The sequence below is a fragment of the Sorghum bicolor genome, chromosome 6 (assembly GCF_000003195.3).
Source record: "Sorghum bicolor cultivar BTx623 chromosome 6, Sorghum_bicolor_NCBIv3, whole genome shotgun sequence".
In the NCBI taxonomy this organism is placed as follows: Eukaryota; Viridiplantae; Streptophyta; class Magnoliopsida; order Poales; family Poaceae; genus Sorghum; species Sorghum bicolor.
Window position 1 is genome coordinate 41,018,709 of NC_012875.2, and position 20,702 is coordinate 41,039,410.

Below are 20,702 nucleotides of genomic sequence, written 5' to 3' on the forward strand. Positions count from 1 at the left end.
GATCATGGAGTTTGACACAACGTCGCAACACCATACCATCCTCAGACTAGCGGTCAAGCCGAAACATCTAACAAACAAATCAAAAATATTTTACAAAAGACCCTAGATAAGATGGGTAAGGGGTGGAAGGACAAACTTCCTGATGCACTTTGGGCATATAGAACTGCATTCAAAACACCTATAGGCATGTCACCTTATCAACTCGTATATGGAAAGACCTGTCATTTGCCTATGGAGGTAGAGTTTAAGGCTCATTGGGCACTCAAGAAATGGAACATGGATCTCCACCTCGCTAGCGAGAATCGTCTGATGCAACTATCTGAGCTAGAAGAATGGAGAGAGAAAGCATACCACAATTCAAGGATCTATAAAGAGAGAACAAAACGATGGTATGATAAGAGAATCAAGCACAAGGAGTTTAAGCCTGGAGATAAGGTTCTACTATTCAATTCAAGAGTTAAGCTCTTTGGGCATGGTAAGCTACGAAGTAAGTGGGATGGACCATACAAGGTTATTGACACTTCAACTCATGGAGCCATTACCATCCAAGACGACATAGGTAACACTTTTAAGGTAAATGGTCAACGCTTGAAAATCTATCTCGAGCCACAAAACAACCTGGTAGAGGAACTTGATGTTATTGAGTTCATAGAATTCTCACATTAAGCTCTCATAAGCTCTAGACATTTACCTAACTCTTAACATGCTCCAAGAGTTTTGTTGTCTATTTGGGTTGTGTAGGATTTTGAGGCTTAAGAAGAGTGAGACCGAACGTGCAGGCCACAAGAGTGAACGACTATGTCAACATCCAGCTTGGGGGAGGCACCCCCACGTGTATCTAGATAAGTATTACTTTTCTTTCTTGGCTTTATTTACTAGTATTCGGAAATAAAAAATGCATAACCATGAAACCAAACAATGTTTTTCTTTTGAGTAATATACAACAGTTTTGTGTAATCCTAAGTTTTAAGTAAAATAAAAAGAAAGTTTGATCCAAGTCTAGGTAATTGACAAACATAATATGAGAAGGTCTGAGCTACTATTTAACTTGTTCCAAGTTTCGCTAGAGTTCTGGAGATTTTATCTTTTGAAAATCTAAAAATGATGAGATCATGTTTGACATAATACCTAGAGTCTTATAAGATATAAATATTAAAACTGTGGGCACTTGCTTTGTTCAAACCATTGTTAATTCTTGTAGTTTTGGTTGAGAGTATTATCATGCTCCAAAGATTAAGGTCTTTTTGTTTTTAAAATATAAAAGATTCACTCTTCCGAAGTATTATTGCATTAGAGGCATGGGACTATGCAAAAATTTGATTCAAAAAAAAGAGAGTGAGACGAGCGGTAAAAATGGACAAGTGTCTGAAGTAGAATTAGGGGTACAAAGATACCCACCTAAGTGGAAAAAAATGAACACGTGTCCGACAGTAGAATTAGGGGTACTTGGTGCCCACTTGAAAAAAAGAAATAAAATGATAGCCCATGGCCCCTCTAATAAGCAATATGCCAGTAAGAGATGACAACTATTCAAAAAGATCAAAGGTCTTGATCTAGGAGTATGACATTCCTCTCCCTTGCTCCGAGCATTGACATAGCAAAATGCAAAGTAAGTATGCTAAAACTTTTAAAGCTCTGCTTATATATCTTTCGAGAAGAAGGCAAATGCCTCAGTTTTATTTTGGAAACTTACAAAAAACTCCAGAACAAAGGTAAGACAGAAGAACTTGAGACATAGTGCTTGACTTGATCATTCTGTTTTTCAATCACTTAAGATCTTAGTGATAACTTAAAACTCTGTAGTAAAAGGCATAAAAGTAACCCCTGTTTTCTTGATGATTTTAGCTTTGCTCAGGGACAAGCAAAGGTTAAGCTTGGGGGAGCTTGTTGACAGTCCTTAATGCTCACATTTAACCGTCAACTAATCATGGAAAAGCACCTATATGCAACCAACATCCAAAATTACGGTTTCAACTGACAGAATTCCATGAGTTTTGGTGTTTGTCTATTTCTGCAGGGGGTTATCAAGAAATACGGAGGAAAGGCCCACACGTCGGGTTTACATAGAGATATTAACGTGTGCGGCAATTTTCTATCATCTAGAAGACTCCCGAAGCCACGGGAACGAAGCAGAGGCAGAACGGGGCTTGGCCCAGGGTGCCCGCCCTAGAGACCACGGCGCCCGCCCTCCTGTAGTGCCCAATCAGGGTCAACTTCGCTGATCGTGCTCCACCGACCTAAAGGATCAAGGATAACCGTTCAATCAATGTCGGTTTGATCCGACGGCCCAGATTCACCTGAGGGGACTATATAAGCAGACCCCCACCAGCCCCTGGAGGCATACCTCTTCTAAAGAATCAAAGCTAGGGTTTCAATTTTTCATCCAAGTAGAGAGGATCCCTCTAGTTCATCTAGTTCTAGTTCCTCTAGTTCTAGTTCTAGTTAGTTCTAGTTGTAATCTAGAAAATAGGGAGAGAGAAGAGGAGAGCGGAGGAGGAGCCGGATCTGTCGGATCTTCCTCAACATTATACTTTTGCAGCAATTGGTTCGTCCTTCATCGTTCTCCAGGTTCTTCAATTCATAATTCCTGAGTTCTTTAATTACTTTTATTTACATTCAAGTTATTTATTGGATTCCCGCTTGCATCAAGTGCTCTAGTCTTTGCAACGCTAGAGTAGTAATTAATAGATTAGACGTGGTGTTTAGTCTTGCAATTACCTGGAATTGCACCCAATCATGCAGATTGTTATGGTAGCCCTAGGGTAGTGACAGCCCTAACGGTCGACGTATTCCACCTCGTTCGGATCGGTGTTTGTAGGACCGTAGTTAGAGCTTCCTAGCCCCCTTCTCATCTCTTTCTGTGGTTAGTGTTCTGATGTCCCGAAATAAATAATCTTTGAAGTAATTCTTGATTCTTAGATCAACTAGAGAACTCTTAGGAAACTTTCTCTCTTTCCACCAAAAATAATTATATAGTTATCCTTGGGCGATCTTGAATCTTAATTAGTACACTCACGTTCCCTGTGGAAAATCGATACTCTGGAATACTCCCGGGTGAAAGCTACATCGGTATCTGTGTGCTTGCAGATTTTTCTATTTGCGTTTAAAATACCCAACACTTGTTTCCGTGGCTGCGGCAAAAACACGCCCTAGCTTTATACCCCATGACATTTTTGGATCTCGCCGAGCAAAGCCCTTTTCGCCGCCGCCGCGAGCTCCACATGCGCGTCCTCAGCCTTAGCAAGGTGCATAGGCGAGCTCGGGGTATGCTCCTCATCCGCCCGGTGTAATCCCTTTGTTCTCTAGTGCACAGTTTTGCAGGAACCCCTGTCGCCGGCGAGCTCCAGAGCGGGATCCATGGCGCCGCCGCGCCGGAATTTAATTCCGGTGGCCGGCTGGCCGGTGTCCTCCCCTGGTGATTCCTGAGCCGTCCGATCGGAGATCGATGGCCCCGAACAGAAGATACCCCTTGGGGGGTATTTTTGTTAAAAGAGTCCTCAAACTTCTTTAGAATATGACCCACAGTCCTTAGCGCCTTACAGAGAATACGTTTTGCTCTTGGGGAAGCGTAAAGCGTCGGGTTAACGCCCAAATATGTTTTCCAGAATTTACAAAAATACCATTGAGTTTCTTTAGGCCATAAAATGCTCACTTTAACTCCGTTTTTGTCCATTCAAATTTTGTTAGATTCTATAGGAAATCTTGGAAAATTCATATCTTCTCCGTTTTAATTCCGATTTTCGTGAACTTTATGTTTGTGTGATCGTAGCGCTGCGTAGATTATTTTTATAAACTTTTATCTTTGATTTCTCACAGCTGGTGTAATATCCTAATTATAGTTTGTTTGCTTTGTGTATGATTGTCTATATTGGATTGCATGTTGTTGATTGATGTTTGGGAATAGACGGTGAGCCGTACGTTGGTGAGCAAGACCAACCCTTTGAAGACCAGCAGGCTCAGGAGAGCTTTGATCAAGGCAAGTATAACTTGGGATCATCCTTGTTACCTATTCACTTATAAATACACATATATATCATATGCATGCTTTCACCTTGTCGACTTTAGCAAAATCATAGATGATTGTTACCTGGATTCCTTGCTACCTACTTGATATGCATTTGGTGTAGATGTGCTAGTGATTGATATAATCCATGATCTTGTAAGATGATTAATAGTTGTGCAATGAACATAAAAGAATGACAAATAACTGTATCAGATCTTGTCTGTACGTGATCACCCGGGATAACAGTGCAACCATGAGGGCTATAATGACTCTGGCTTTAGCTCAGTATAAAGACCTTTTCTAGCTTGTTAGCGGTTACCCGAAAGGGCGCTAGAGGGGCTGAACCGACACGGGTATAGTGCGAGCCCCTGTCCCTATGTGTATAGGCTGCGCGTTATTGTGCCATTCGGAAGGGGGGTATCTATATCTACACGCGAAGGAAACCTTGCGGCCCTAACATGTTACTCGAACTTTTGAAAGGTTTCATAGTGATCCCTGTCGACCTCCCTAGGAAGGGGGTTAAGAGACTAGCTACCTCGAGCGAAAGGGTAAATCATAACTCATAGGTAAAGATGTGCAACCTCTGCAGAGTGTTAAAACTAATATATTAGCCGACCTCACGGTCAGGAGCGGCCTTGGGGACATCTACATTAAGATGATGAGCTTATTATGTTATTATGTTCATTTGATTATCATTTATGCTATGAATTAATTATGTTTACACTTGATCATGTGATTATCAGATTATTTATGCTACCTTGACATTTGCTATTTAATTATGAACATGCTATCCACTATTAAAAGCTAAATGCAGTCAAACCAGTGTCAGCTATTTGAGCCTCATGAACCCCTAGTTATACTTGTTGAGTACGATATGTGCTCACTCTTGCAATTTCCCAACACCCCAGGTTATGCTAATGATGATGATTGGAATGAGGACTATCGCTATGAGTATTAGGTTTGAAGTCAACCAGTCAATGTGTCCCTGTGTGGAGCTTCCGTCGAGAGCGTTGTTTACTTCTTGCTATCATTTATATATAAGACTATGTGATTTATTATGTTCCGCTATGTACTAAACACTATAATGGTACATTTGAGATTTGTCTATTTATATGCGCGACTGTTTCTGGGGCACATATGAGTCTTTTATGCATCCTATTTTGTTCTTAAAATATGGGTGTGACAAATTGGTATCAAAGCTTTGTTGACTGTAGGACGCAAACCTAGTTAGCAATGGTTGAAAATTTAGGTCCCTTATTTTACTTACTTCATGCTTCCCACTATGGTCTTGTTATTTGCTAAAAGTTTTATGCTTCTCTATCTTGCTCTATAATGAAATTATTGCATCCATCTGATCTATGTCTAAAAACTCTTTGTAGATGTCGCCCCGTACCCGTAGTGCTGCACGCATGACTACTGAGGAGTACCGTGCCCTGTTCAACCCAAGAGGGCAGCATGTGGAAGGTGTTCCTGAGCTGGCAGATGAGGAATCATGGGTGGAAGCTCAGGAGGATGTGCCTAAAGATGAGGAGATGCAAGATCCACCTCCACCATAGTCTGCTCAGTTAGCTAATGCAAGGATGGGGTGGACTACTGAGCTGTGGTTTCTAGAAGCAGATCCCAAGGCTTTCTTCCATGAGAATTTGGTGTTGACATTGAAACACCATTACCCGGATTTGCAAGCCACATTGGAGTATTTCTGCACTGAGTACAAACACCCTCTGAGGAGATCACTCTGGGATGCAGAGCTGGTAGTCAAGACACTGGATGCCACTAAGGGGATTCAAAAGGTGGAATCAAAACATATCTCTCGAATCAGCCGGGACATAGTAAAGGAGAGCATGGCTGATGCGGCTTACCAGGCATTGATATTTTACCGTGGTAGACGCTTTGAGGAGGTCCAGTACAATGCGACATACCACTATCCTCGTTTCGTGCCAGAGAAGATGACTTGGGCCATAGAAGTTGCAGATGCTTCACAGCCAAAGCTTAAGGCGCAAGTGGAGCTGACTTATGAACTGACCGTCAAGGTGATAGAGTTGGAGAATGAACTGCGCCGTGAGAGGAAGCTGCTAGAGCAAGACCAAAGGGAAGCAGATGACCTTCGAGCAGAGTTAGGCCGTCCCAAGCTCCACAAGAGGCTGCGTCTTGAACCTATCCTAAAGGATGCTGCTCCCGAGGAATAGGAAGCACCGATATGTAATAGGAACGTCAGTAGTTTTGCGAGTTATATTCGAGTCTTTTGTTAGTGTGGTGTGAACTTGGTGTGTTTGCTGGATTGTTATTATGAGTATGTGTGATTTGGATTTTTGTAATGAGTGATGGAACTTTGTGGGCATGTTCACAAGTTCCTTAGTTAAGAACGTTAAGTAAGAACATGAATAAATAGTGGTTTGGGGTCATATCCTGTTTCTGTCCTTTGCTGTTTTCTGGAGTAGTCTGCAATGATTCTGGTATAAATCAAATTCTGTTCATGCAATGTTCATCAACTTTTTCTGGGAACAAGTAGACTCTAATATATTTCCAATGCCGCAAGAATGACATTATTATCTGTTATGATCTGTGAGTTGTGGCTGTTTAAAGTTGAGGTTTCTGCGCAGTCTGGAATTCTGGAACAGTTTCGGTTGTACCCAGTTTTTGATTAACCTAACGTTGGAATCTGTTAATATGATCTAAATGAAAGTTGTAGACAATTTCTTTATCTTTCCAAAGGTTTACAGCCTGTATCCTTTTGAGTTCTGGAACTCAAGATATGACTGATTTTCTGATCTGCTGATGTTAGATGTTACCCAGAAAGTTTCAGATTCCGTTATCTCTTGTAATTGTCGTGTTGGCCGTTACTAAGACATGTTTCTATACCTTGGAATGCAGATGGCAGCAAGAGGAAGAGGCAGAGGCAGAGGCCTTGGCATTGGTGACAATGTCCCAATTACTGTGGAAGAGCTCATGCAAACCCAAAATGAGATGATGCATGTTTTTATGCAGCACCTACAGCAGCAACCTCCTCCACCACCACCACCTGTTCATGTGAGGGACAAGCGTGGGGAGTTTTCTCCGGTATTCTCACACTCAGCTGATCCCATGGAGACAGATGATTGGTTACGTGCTGTGGAGAGGCAACTGAACATAGCACAGTGCAATGACTTGGAGAAGGTATTGTACGCTTCTGGGCAACTTCAGGGAGCAGCTCAGACATGGTGGGAGTCATATCAAGCTGCTCGTCCCAACAATGCTCCTCCTGTCACATGGCTGGAATTTTGCAAAGATTTTAGAGTATGACATATAAATGAGGGAATGATGGAGCTCAAGCAAGAGGAATTCAGATCACTCAGGATGGGCTCTATGACTATTGCAGAATATCATGACACATTTGAACAGTTGGCTCGCTATGCTCCAAATGATGTCAGAGAAGATGCTGATAAGCAACGCTTGTTCATGAAGAGCATATACTATGAACTCAGGTTGCAACTGGCAGGAAACACTTATCCTACCTTCCAAGCTCTGGTGAATCGTGCCATAGTGTTGGACAACATGCGCAAGGGGCAGGATAAGAAGAGAAGGATGCTGGCATAAGGTTCTGGGAGCAACAACCATCAGCGTTTCAGTTCTCAGCAAGGCTATCAGCAGAGGTTCCAGGGATAAGTTAGTCAGTGGAACCGCAACCAGCAACCTCAGCGTTTCCAGAATCAATCCCAAAGTGGGAACCAACGTCCTCCATTCCAGCAACGTAACCATAATCAACAGCAGCATGGTCAGCAGACACCCCGCTCAGGGAATTCAAATGCCACCTCCATGAAAAGAAGTGCTTCTAACACTCCTACAAGGTGCTTCCGTTGTGGGAAGGAAGGACATATGTCCTATGATTGCCTAGAGAAGTTTAATCCATAGAACAACGACCGAAGACCCACTCCTAGTTCGGCAAAGGTGAACAATGTGGCTGCAGAAACAGTTCAGGAGAGACCAGAAATCATGATGGGTATGTTCATCATCAACTCTATCCCTACTACAGTTTTATTTGATTCTAGAGCTTCGCATACATTCATTTCACAAGCATTTGTTAGAGTTCATAGCATTTCACTAGTTGCCATGAAAACCCCTATGCTAGTAAATTCACCGGGTGGGACTATACCAGTTTCTTATTGTTGCCCCTCAGCAAGTCTTTCTTTAAGGGGGGTAGATTTTCCTATCACTCCCATGGTTATGAGAACTTCAGGCATAGATGTGATCTTGGGTTTGGATTGGATGAAGCAATATGAGACAGATATTAAGTGCAAAGAGAGAGTAGTGGCTCTGACAACACCAAAGGGAGAACGAATCAGTGTTGATGTAACAGTGCAAGCACCACTCACAGCTAAGGTGAACCAACTGAATGATGATGTTGATCCTCAGAATCTGGTAGTGGATGAGCTTCCGGATGTCTTTCTAGATGTATTGCCAGGTATGCCACCTGACCGAGACATTGAATTTATTATTGAATTACTACCTGGTACTGCACCCATAGCTAAAAGACCATATAGAATGGGGGTTAATGAACTAGAAGAACTTAAGAAACAAATTAAGGAATTGCAAGATAAAGGGTTCATTCGTCCTAGTTCATCACCATGGGGTGCACCAGTTATCTTTGTTGATAAGAAGAATGGTAGTCAGAGGATGTGTGTTGATTATCGGTCACTTAATGAGGTCAGTCAAGAATAAATATCCCTTGCCTAGGATTGATGACTTATTTGATCAGCTAAAAGGTGCTTGTGTGTTCTCTAAGATTGATTTGTGTTCTGGTTATCATCAATTGAAGATTCGGAATTCAGATATACCAAAGACAGCTTTCAGAACCAGGTATGGGTTGTATGAGTATACAGTTATGTCTTTTGGTTTGACCAATGCACCAGCTTACTTTATGTACATGATGAATAAAGTATTTATGGAGTATCTTGATAAGTTTGTGGTGGTATTTATTGATGATATTCTGGTATTTTCTAAAACCAAGGAAGAACATGCTGAACATCTAAGATTGGTCTTACAGAAACTTAGAGAACATAAGTTGTATGCTAAGCGTAGTAAATGTGAGTTTTGGTTAGAAGAAGTTTCTTTTCTTGGTCATGTTGTCTCTAATGGTGGTATTGCAGTGGATCCTAGTAAGGTGAAAGATGTGTTGGATTGGAAACCACCTACATATGTAAGTGAAATTCACAGTTTTCTTGGTCTAGCTGGTTACTATCGTAGATTCATCGAAGCGTTCTCAAAACTTGCAAAGCCTATGACTGCTCTGTTAGAGAAGAATGCTAAGTTTGTATGGTCTGATAAGTGCCAAGCTAGTTTTGAGGAATTTAAGAAGAGATTGACTACAGCACCTGTGTTGGTATTGCCAGATCTGAGTAAGAGCTTCTCTATTTATTGTGATGCTTCTCGTCTGGGTTTGGGTTGTGTTCTGATGCAAGAAGGTAGAGTTGTTGCTTATGGATCCAGATAGTTGAGGAAACATGAACTGAATTATCCTACTCATGATCTAGAGTTAGCATCTATGGTCCATGCATTGAAGATTTGGAGACACTATTTGATTGGACATAAGAGTGACATATATACTGATCATAAGAGTTTGAAGTATATCTTCACCCAGACAGATCTGAATTTGAGGCAGTGTAGATGGTTGGAACTGATAAAAGATTATGATTTGGAAGTGCACTACCATCCTGGAAAAGCAAATATCGTAGCCGATGCACTTAGAAGGAAGAAATATGCTAATGAGCTTCGGGCGATACCTGAATATGAGGAATTGTGTGCTGAATTTACATATTTGAACCTGGGAGTTGTATTAAATGCTATGGAAATTGAGGTCACTCCTACTCTAGAGGAAGAGATATTGAAAGGACAGTTGGAAGATGAGAAACTAAAGGAGATAGCACAGAATGTGGTACTAGGCAAAGCACCAGGATTCAGAATAGATGACAATGGTGTACTATGGTTTGGAAAAAGGATATGTGTTTCTGAAGTGAAGGCTATTCGCGATATGATTCTGAGACAGGCTTATGAGTGAGCATATTCCATTCATCCTGGTAGCACTAAGATGTATCTAGATCTGAAATAGAAGTACTGGTGGTATGGCTTAAAGAGGGATGTGGCTGAATATGTTGCTATATGTGATACTTGCCAGCGAGTGAAAACTGAACATCAGAGGCCAGCTGGACTATTGCAACCGATGAAGATTCCAGAATGGAAGTGGGAAGAAGTGGGTATGGCGCTCTAACTCCCTGATCTTCTTATTGGCACTAGAAAGATCATGCCTAAGACCTAGTATAATGTTGTTCTGGTTAGAGAGCTGCCTAGTGATAGAGTTAACCGAGGACTGGAGGTCTATGATGACCCTGTCTAGCCTACGAACGTCCTCATCAATATCTACTATAGTCCTGCTGTTGGTGCAAAAGCGGATCTGCAAACACAAAGGGCTAATACCCGATTCAAACGTTAAGGCGTGCCAGCCGATTTGACCTTACTATCGGCAAAGGTGATAACTCGAATACTTTGGTCCCGACAACAGCTATGCGCCCGGATGTCACGACCAAGAGGTATTCACGCGGAACTTGAGAATACGCCGAACTTAAGTCGATGAACTCCTAAGAACTTGTAGTAAAAGGAAAATATGACGAAGTCGTCGAAAAAGTAGATACTGGAATATGAGTAAAAACTTGTGTTTGATTGATTGATAGATGTCTCATTACAAGGCCCTAGGGTCTACATTTATACCCTGCTCAAAGAGCTACAATCAGACACGACTAGGACTCGAATTCCAAATTAAACAGAACCCGTATACAAAACGAATCTAGATAACTAAGTAAAATACAAAATTATCCCCTCGTAACCGACCAGGACACCACCACGGGTCAATCGGCAACTCCCACGGAGCCATCGGCAACCTTCCTGCTATCGCCATCGGCAAACATTGACACTGGCCATTGGTTAGGAACACGCCACCACTCCTGGACTTAGTCATACTCAATCGTTCCTTCATCGGCAACCTTCCTCATCGGCAACTCTTCTGCAGTCTAGTTACCGTTGCTCCGCCTGCCGATCTTGTACTCTACCGGTTCCTGTGCACGTGTCCAAAAACAGTGTCAACACATGCCCCCCAGTTTCGGAGTATGAAATCCTTAATGCTCCGAAATTCTCTGCATTAATGACGCCTTTCTATAGTTAATCTTCCCGATTTGGCAACTGATCATTAAATCCGAACAACCTTGGTCCGATTCTTCCGCAGACTCCTAGAATTTCTCAACCTCCCAAACCAGATAGTGGATATCCCTTCTTTATTCGCCCATCGGCAATATGACCGTTGGAGGAGGCTGCCGATGGACCGACCAGGAAATCCCGCACAGTGAAATATTTCCAGATCATGACCGCTTCCTGTCAAATCGCCTGCACAATCCCTTGATTACCGTGCGAACAGTTACCATATCAACCTAAGTATCCTCGGATTTCACGGATGCGGCGATGAGATAAGTTAGATTTGCCCTTACCCATTTTGTCCTATAAATAGTTCCTTCTCGGGTACTCCTTCTCCATCGCATCATTCTACAGCCCCAACTCTGCTTTTCTGGCGGCGGCACTACTCGAGGGCCCCAAGAACTCCAACGAAGGCCTTTCTCCACCATCCCCAAAGTCTTCGATCGTCTTCCCTGCGAGGAGATGGCCATCAACTTTGCTGTTCCTGAGGTCAGTTCGTCACCCCATCTCTCCTGTATTTTCACCGCACTCCTGTTCATTCGCAGTTCACCTTACTGAATTCCTTTTTCTTTTTCCTTTTGTTCTTCTTTTTACCCCCAAAAACCTTTAGGATCTATCTAATAAAATCGTTATCCCTACCGATCAACCACACCTCTAATGTCTTGGTCTGCTAGGGAACCCAGATCCTACCGATCTGATCAACGCAGAGACAAACAGAATCCCCTTTAGAGCCGAGAAATTCTCTCTAGATCTGTGGAAAGACGCCTTCCGTTCTTGGCCCAGTCCTACCAAGGGATGGAAGGATTGGTTCTTGAGAGTCAGCCATTCAAATGAGGTTCAGTGGGGTGAGCGAAAACTGGATCAATGCATCAGGTTGTCCCTTGCCGATATGCATAGGAATGAGTCACTGCTGATTGCTGCGTCATACTTCTGGTCAGACACACTCAATGCCTTTGTTTTCAGCCATGGCCCTCCTTCTCCCACCCTTGCTGATGTGCTTATGCTCACCGGCCTAGATGTATCCACTGCCGATAATAGTCACATATTTGATACCACACCTAGTGCTAAGGTGGAAACCCGCTCTATCAGCGGCTGGTCTGGATACATTCAGAAGTACCGTAGAACAGGGCCTGTTAACATAAAGGAACAAACCACCTTTCTCAACATGTGGTTGGACAAATTTGTATTCTGCGGTCGATCGGCAGGACCAACCTCTGTCTACCTATCGGCAGCAGAGAGATTAGCTAATGGTGGCCGATTTCCCCTCGGCCGATACCTGCTGGGCTCCGCCTATCATCTTCTCCACCAAGTAGCCAGGAAACTCCTGCTCGGTCAACCCATCAACAACTTAGGGGGTCCCTGGTGGTTCATCAATATGTGGCTCAATCTCCATATGCACAAGCGTCTTGAGTTCGACCTCTTTGCACAACGTTTCCCCAGGGATATAGCCGAGGATCATGAACTGGGTGAAGAAGAATCGGCAACTCGTCCACCTCGGAACTTTGGTGAGGTTGCCATAGTTTTGCCTGGCACAGGGGGTAACGCAGATCAGGTTAGCCGATTTTTCCAGACTCTGTACGAGGGCCTGACCAGAGAACAACGAGCATGGATGCCTTATGAAGACCCAGACACCAGATTTCCTTTGGTCTTCCATCCCTTCAACGATGCTCTCAATAAGGATCATGATGTGATGATGGCACTTATCACTCCAAGGGCCATACCAGTAAACTTTTTCGGCAGTGGGAAGGCCTCCAACCAGAACTATGAATTCTACAACCCATCGGCACTAGCCCGTCAACTGGCTTTTGGTCAGCTACCGATTGTATTTTGTTATGCTGATGTGATAAAACCCAGGGAAACCATCACTAGTCTTCTTGAGTGGACCAGAATAGCTCAACTACCACCAAATGCCGATACAGATGCCGATTTATCAGATTGGATCCCGGCCCTCTTCATCACTCAAGCATACAAACAATGGTGGGAAGAATGGAAAGAACACCTGTTCTGCAGATCGGCTCTTACGTACCGTGGCATGATTGACCCTCAATATAAGGTCCCTGATAATACTATAAGTATTTTTTAAACCGATGTTTCAACTTCTTCACTGTCCTTTTCAATCGATAATCCCCTTCCTTCATCTCATGTAGGTTGATAATACACCACCATCGGTCAGCAGGAGTGGTAAGCCGATCGCGCTTTCCCCATCGGGTCCAATCTCTTCGATCGGCAACAATGCTCCCACCTTGGCTGCTATAATGCATCGGGGTGTACGTCTCAAGAAAGTCACCACCAAGCGGACGAAGGCATCTCCATCAGTAGCCGCTTCTACTTTAGCACAGGCTTTCAAGGTAAATTTTGAAACTCTTTCACCCATACCGATTCTATTCTTACATCTGTTACACTTGTGCTCACGAATTTTCATTGTTGTACCAGCACACCGGTGCATCGGCAAGGTCCAGAAGCATAAGTGCCGATGCCCCCCAGTCCAGTCAGCCGAAGAGAAAAGGTGCCAAGAGTACCAGGTCACAAGCAAAGCGTCAAAGAATAGCAACGCCTTCTCCTCCCCCAGTATCTCCAATCCCAGTGGAATCTTCTCCCTCTTCTCCAGAAGTTCAGACACAGCAGATACCTTCTCCTCAGCCACAAGAAGAACTTCACGTAGAAGAACCCCAGCCAGAGGAATCTCAGCCAGAAGACACATTAGTTGACGTGCATGATCAAACTACCGATCCAGCAAGTTCAATTATAGCATCGGTAGTTTCCTCAATCCAAACAAGCACTGCTCCTCCTCAAGGTAACATACTCTTTATGAAATCATTGCCGATGAGCCTATCTTTCCGTCTTATAATTACTTCTATTGATCTTTCAGCTGACATAGCCCCATCGGCAACTCCAGCCGATCAGCCCGTGGTTCCATCGGCATCATCTAGTCAGAGGCGAGAAATTGCCCTGAAACAAGTAAGTTACCCAATCTCTATCTGTATCATTTATCAATACTTGACCACAGAATAACTTATTTTATTTCCTTTTCAGGAACAGGACTCTCCTGATAGTTTGTTCTCCTTTGCCATCGATATCTCTGAAGATGAAGGCGAGGAGGCAAGTTCTTCTCGAGCAGTTGGAATTACATCGGCGGAAATCAGGGCAAGGTTGGAAGAATTATCGGCCCTCCTTCGTCAAGACACAACCCAATTGGTTGATGACTCTGATCCAGCCAAGGTCTTGTTCAGAACCCTCAGAGGCCAAATTCCTGCCGATGCCGAAGAAATCCTTTTTCAAGCTGCACATGAGCCGTCAGCTGTAATATCAAAAGGCTACCCAGCGTCTTGCCGACAGAGCTGCTCAGGCTCAGCTTTCTGAGGAGATGATGAAAGTGAAGTTCCTTGCTGATGAAAAGCACAAGAACATCGGCATCTTGAAGTCCTCAGGAGATGTGCTAAAGCACAAGATCTCTGATCTATCGGCAAAAAGAGAAGCCATGTTGGCAGAACTCAAGCAAATAGAAGAAGCCTTGTCCCAAGCTCAACAAGAGGAAAGCCAGCTGCCTGAGGCGATCAAACTTCTTGAACAAGAGTGAAATGTCCATGGCCGCAAAGCGCTGCAGATGAAGAAGAAGCTGAAGCCAGTGGAGGGCTCTGCCGATGATGACGTGAAAGAGATAGAAGAAGCCAACCAGATCTATCTGCGTGCCATATCGACGATCCAGGCGCTATTGAACACGTGAACTCTTCATCGGCGGCGTTCTTTGCTTCTTCATTCTAACCATTTTGGTCTAGCCGATAGAACATTTATCGGCATTCGCTTAAAACATTAAGTCCGGTTTCAGACACAGTTTGATCCAGCAGATAGAAATGTTATTGGCATTTAAACTTCTATGCATCGACCCAGATGCTTGGGTAATACTTTTTTAGATATTTACCATTTAATGCCCTGGAAAACTCAACTCCTTCGAGAGTTTCCAAGATATAGGCGTTTCCAGGAGCCGACCGATTTACCCGATAGGGACCTTCCCAATTAGGAGACCACTTCCCAAATTTTGAACTTTTAGTTTCGATTCGTAAAATTAGTTTCCATACTAAATCTCCATCGGAAAACTCCTTAGGTTTTACCCTCTTATCATACCATCTGGCAACTCTCTTCTTATTCTCTTCTATATTTATCAAAGCCTTTAACCGATGCCCCGCTAGATTATCCAACTTGTCTGTCATCAAAGTGGTATAATCATTGGCAGCCAATCGGTCTTGAAAAGATAGTCGCCTAGACCCAGTCTTAATCTCCCAAGGTAGCACTGCATCATGCCCATACACCAATTGATAAGGTGAAACTTTGGTCGATCCATGACAAGCCATTCGATACGACCACAAAGCTTCATTCAACAATGTATGCCACCTTCTAGGGTTTTCTTCAATCTTTCGTTTAATAAGCTTGATAATTCCTTTGTTAGATGCCTTGGCCTGCCCATTAGCTTGAGCATAATAAGGAGAAGAATTCAACACTTTAATTCCCATACTGATTGCAAACTCGTCAAACTCCGCCGATGTAAACATAGTACCCTGGTCGGTAGTAATCGTCTGAGGAATACCACATCGGTAAATAATATGCTCCTTCACAAAATCAATCATATTGGCCGATGTAACCTTCTTCAAAGGAATTGCTTCAACCCACTTGGTGAAATAATCAGTAGCAACCAAGATGAATTTGTGCCCTTTACTAGAAGGCGGATAAATCTGACCGATTAGATCAATAGCCCATCCCCAGAACGGCCAAGGCTTAATAATGGGATTCATGGCCGATGCGGGCGCTCTTTGAACATTGCCAAACTTCTGACACCCTTGACATCCCTTAAAATATTTAAAGAAATCTTCAAGTATGGTTGGCCAATAATACCCATTCCTCCTAATCATCCGCTTCATCTTGAATGCCGACTGATGTGCTCCACATACTCCTTCATGGATTTCTTCCATCAAACTTTTAGCTTCATCTTCACCCAAGCATTTGAGAAGAATTCCATCAATTGTTCGATAATACAATTCATCTCCGAGGTGCACATACTTGGTGGCATGAAACCGAACACGTCTCTCGACTTTCTTGGATGGATCTTTTAAATAATCAACGATTTCTTTTCTCCAATCATCAGCACCAATTGCCGATATTGTATTCAACATGGGCTGGTATCCCGAGGCATGCTGAGCCAACCGATTGGCCTCCTCATTATGCAACCGAGGAACATGCTCTAATCGGAAATCCTTGAATTCCTTTAATAGCTGCATACTCCTTTCGTGATAAGTTATCAGGACTTCGCTGCGACATTCATAGCTTCCAGCCAGTTAGTTTATAACCAGCATAGAATCCCCGAAGACTTCAACAGCATCAGCATGAACTTCTCTTAATAACTATAACCCTTTTATCAAAGCTTGATATTCGGCTTGATTATTTGTTGATGTGGCAACAATCGGCAAGGAAAAATCATACTTCCTTCCCCGAGGGGAAATTAGCACTATGCCGATTCCTGCCCCCCGGTCACACGTAGATCCATCGAAGAAGAGTGTCCAATGTACAATTTCCAAAGTTCCCACGGCTCCACAATGTTGAGTCACAAAATCGGCCATAATCTGTCCCTTAACCGCTTTAGCCGATTCGTAATGCAGATCGAATTCCAACAGTGCCAAAATCCACTTACCGATCCTACCACTCATAATCGGCATAGACAGCATATAACGGACCACGTCATCTCTGCATATAACAGTGCATTCAGCCGATAACAAATAGTGCCTCAATTTAATACACGAGAAATATAGACACAAACATAGCTTTTCAATGACCGAATACCTGGTCTCAGCATCAATTAATCTTCTGCTTAAATAATAAATCACACGTTCCTTTCCTTCAAATTCTTGAATTAAAGCCGAACCAATGACCATCCCATCGGTAGACAAATATAACCTGAACTTCCCTTGCTGAGGTGGAATCAGAACTGGAGGATTTACCAAATAATTCTTGATTTCATCTAAGGCCAACTGTTGCTCTTTCCCACAGACGAACTCTTGATCGGCTTTCAACTTAAGCAAAGGACTGAAAGCACGAATTTTACCAGACAAATTAGATATAAACCTCCTGATAAAATTTACCTTGCCGATCAAGGATTGGAGCTCAGTCTTATTGGTGGGAGCAACTATTTTGTTGATAGCATCAATGGATCTTCTACTAATTTCAATCCCTCTCTGATGCACCATGAAACCAAGGAATTGGCCTGCCGATACACCAAATGCACACTTGTTGGGGTTCATCTTTAAACCATGCTTCCTCGTGCATTCCAACACTTTTCACAAATCGGCAAGATGCTTTGCAAAATCTTCAGATTTGACCACCACATCATCAATATAAATTTCCACCAGCTTGCCGATGAACTCGTGAAAGATAAAATTCATGGCCCTTTGATAAGTAGCACCAGCATTTTTCAAGCCAAAGGTCATGACTATCCACTCAAACAGCCCAACATGACCAGGACACCTAAACGCTGTCTTCAGAATATCTTCCTCAGCCATAAATATTTGATTGTATCCTGCATTGCCATCCATAAAGCTGATGATCCGATGTCCAGCCGCAGCATCAACTAGCAGATCGGCGACCGGCATCGGGTAGCCATCCATCGGTGTAGCCTTATTGAGATTTCTGAAATCAATACAAATCCGAAGCTTTCCATTTTTCTTGTAGACCGGAACAACATTGGAAATCCACTCGGCATACCGACACTGCCGAATAAATTTAGCTTCAATAAGTTTGGTTATTTCGGCCTTAATATCAGAAAGGATATTAGGATTACATCGGCGAGCTGGCTGCTGATATGGCCGAAATCCAGACTTGATAGGCAACCGATGTTCAACAACTGATCGGTCTAAACCAGGCATCTCAGTATAATCCCAAGCAAAGCAATTTTTATATTCCTTTAACAAGTCGGTTAACTGCTGCTTACACTTAGAATTCAACTTAGCACTAATAAAAGTAGGCCTAGGTTTATCACCACTACCTATATCTATTTCTACCAAATCATCGGCCGATGTGAATCCTTCGCCTAATTTTCCATCATCGGCGAACCTATCCATTAAAACTCCTCATTAGAACCGACTGCTTGGATCGGTGGAATTTCATAATCGGTGACTTTGAGGAAATCCTTCTCCCAAATTTCTCCCAAGATGCACCTAGTCCTTTCATAAGTATCTGCCTCTGCTGATGCAATAACATAGGAAGAATCTCCGGGACAATCTCAATCTTGTCACCTACCCATTGTACCAACCATTGGTGCATTGTAGATGGGATGCAACAATTGGCATGAATCCAATCTCTCCCTAGCAGCAAATTATAGGCACCTTTTCCGCTGATCACGAAGAAAGTTGTCGGCAAGGTTTTGCTACCGATGGTCAACTCGACGCATATTGCTCCTTTGACTGGAGACACGTTCCCTTCAAAGTCTTTGAGCATCATATCGGTCCTAGTTAAATCTTGATCTCCTTTTCCAAGCTTCCGATAGACTGTATATGGCATGATGTTGATAGCAGCTCCTCCATCAATCAATATCTTGGTCATGGGCTGACCATCAACTCTCCCTTTGACAAACAGAGCTTTAAGATGCTGCCTTTCATTGTCGGTAGGCTTTTCGAAGATGGCCGTCATCGGATCCAGAGCCAATTGAGCTATCTGGTCGGAAAACTCCAACTCTTCATCATCACTACAGGGTGCAAGGAATTCCATCGGCAACATAAATACCATGTTAACACCTACCGATGGCCCTTTTCCCTTAGGGTCTGATTGTTGCTGATCCCCAGACTGGCCAGAATTCTCACCCTTGCTTAGCTCTTCTCGTCTCTCGCGTTGCAGTCTCCTCTTCTGTGTCTTAGTCAATCCCTCTGGACACCATGGGGGAAGTGGTGACTGCCTTGCCGATGGACGACGATGTTCCCTCGACTCCATCCGATGAGTATTAGCATCCCTGCAAAATATGAACTCATCAGGAACTCGTGCATTAGCCATCTCCTCAAGTTCTTCCTGATCCTTGGGAAAATATTCAACATGATCACCAAGCCTATCGTTGTTGACAGTCCTTAAGTACCAAATATAATCATCAAATAAATAAATAAAAGGATCCAAATGCAACCAACACCCAGACTTAGGGTTTTATCTGACAGAATTCCACGAGTTTTGGTGTTTGTCTATTTCTGCAGGGGGTTATCAGGAAATAAGGAAGAAAGGCCCACATGTCGGGATTACATAGAGATATCAACGCACCGCGCAATTTTCTACCATCTAGAAGACTCCAGAAGCCATGGGAAGAAAGCAGAGGCCGAAAGGGGCCAGGCCCAGGGCGCCCGCCCACCTCTGGACTCCGTTCGGGACTCTCTTCGCACACGATGTTCCACTAACCTAAAGGATCAAGGATAACGTAGTACCACATCGCCTACCGACCCAAAAACGCATAGAGGAGGAGGACTATATAAGGAGACCCCCCTGGCCCCTGGAGAAGACAAGAAGTTATCATAGAGTTGAGGGGTGCCCTCGAAGGAAAACCTATTCTCTAAATAATATTTCTTTTAGGCTTAGCTTCCAATGTGAGTAGAAATAGATCTTCTAGTTTCTACTAGATTGAGAGAGATAGAGTGGAGGTGTAGATCAGAGGAAGGTCGGCCTGTCGGTGTCTACTCCGAGTTGTACCTACGGGATCAAGTCTTCTAACCCGAGGCTTGCTCCTAAGATTCTTCAGTAATTCGACTTCTAATTCTAGTAAGTTCTTGTTTTATTGTTCTTTGGTTTATGAGTTTACTTTAATCCTCTTCCGGTTGAGTATTTGAGTAATCATTGCTAGCGTAAACGTGGTGTTTAGGCTAGGATACTCATAGATATCCCCTGACTAGCTGGACCGTGGTAGTAGCGAGGAACGTGACATTTCCGAGTTACCTTTGTATCCCATATCTTGTTAGCAGGACGGGTAGGGTTTATAGGTGCGGGTCGAACATCCTTTGTGGTGTCTAGATTCCGTAAGCTTTCCCAATAGAACAGTAGATCATCCTTACCAAGGTTAGAACGAGACTACGGTTGCAGTCTTCTCTATACATCACTCACATCGAGAAACATTCTTTGTAGCCTAAAGGGATAGTAGCAATAGATTTGGTTAGTCAGATGCACTCTTTCTCCCAGTGGTAAAAATATAAATACGATAACTCTGGATAACCTCCCGGGTGAAATGCTCACCGATATCCGTGCGCTTGCGGATCATTTCCTTATTGCGTTACCAAATATCAACAAGCATTTCTGGCGCCGTTGCCGGGGAGAATGACGGTTTGCTGAGATAACTTTGAATCTTGCTATTATCTTGTATTATACTTTTATACTTTTATTCTTTTATCTTTTTATTTTTTTCATCTCTATGGATAACTCAAATTCCATACCTATTATTGAATTTTTTGCACCTTCGGAGACCAGCCATAGACCA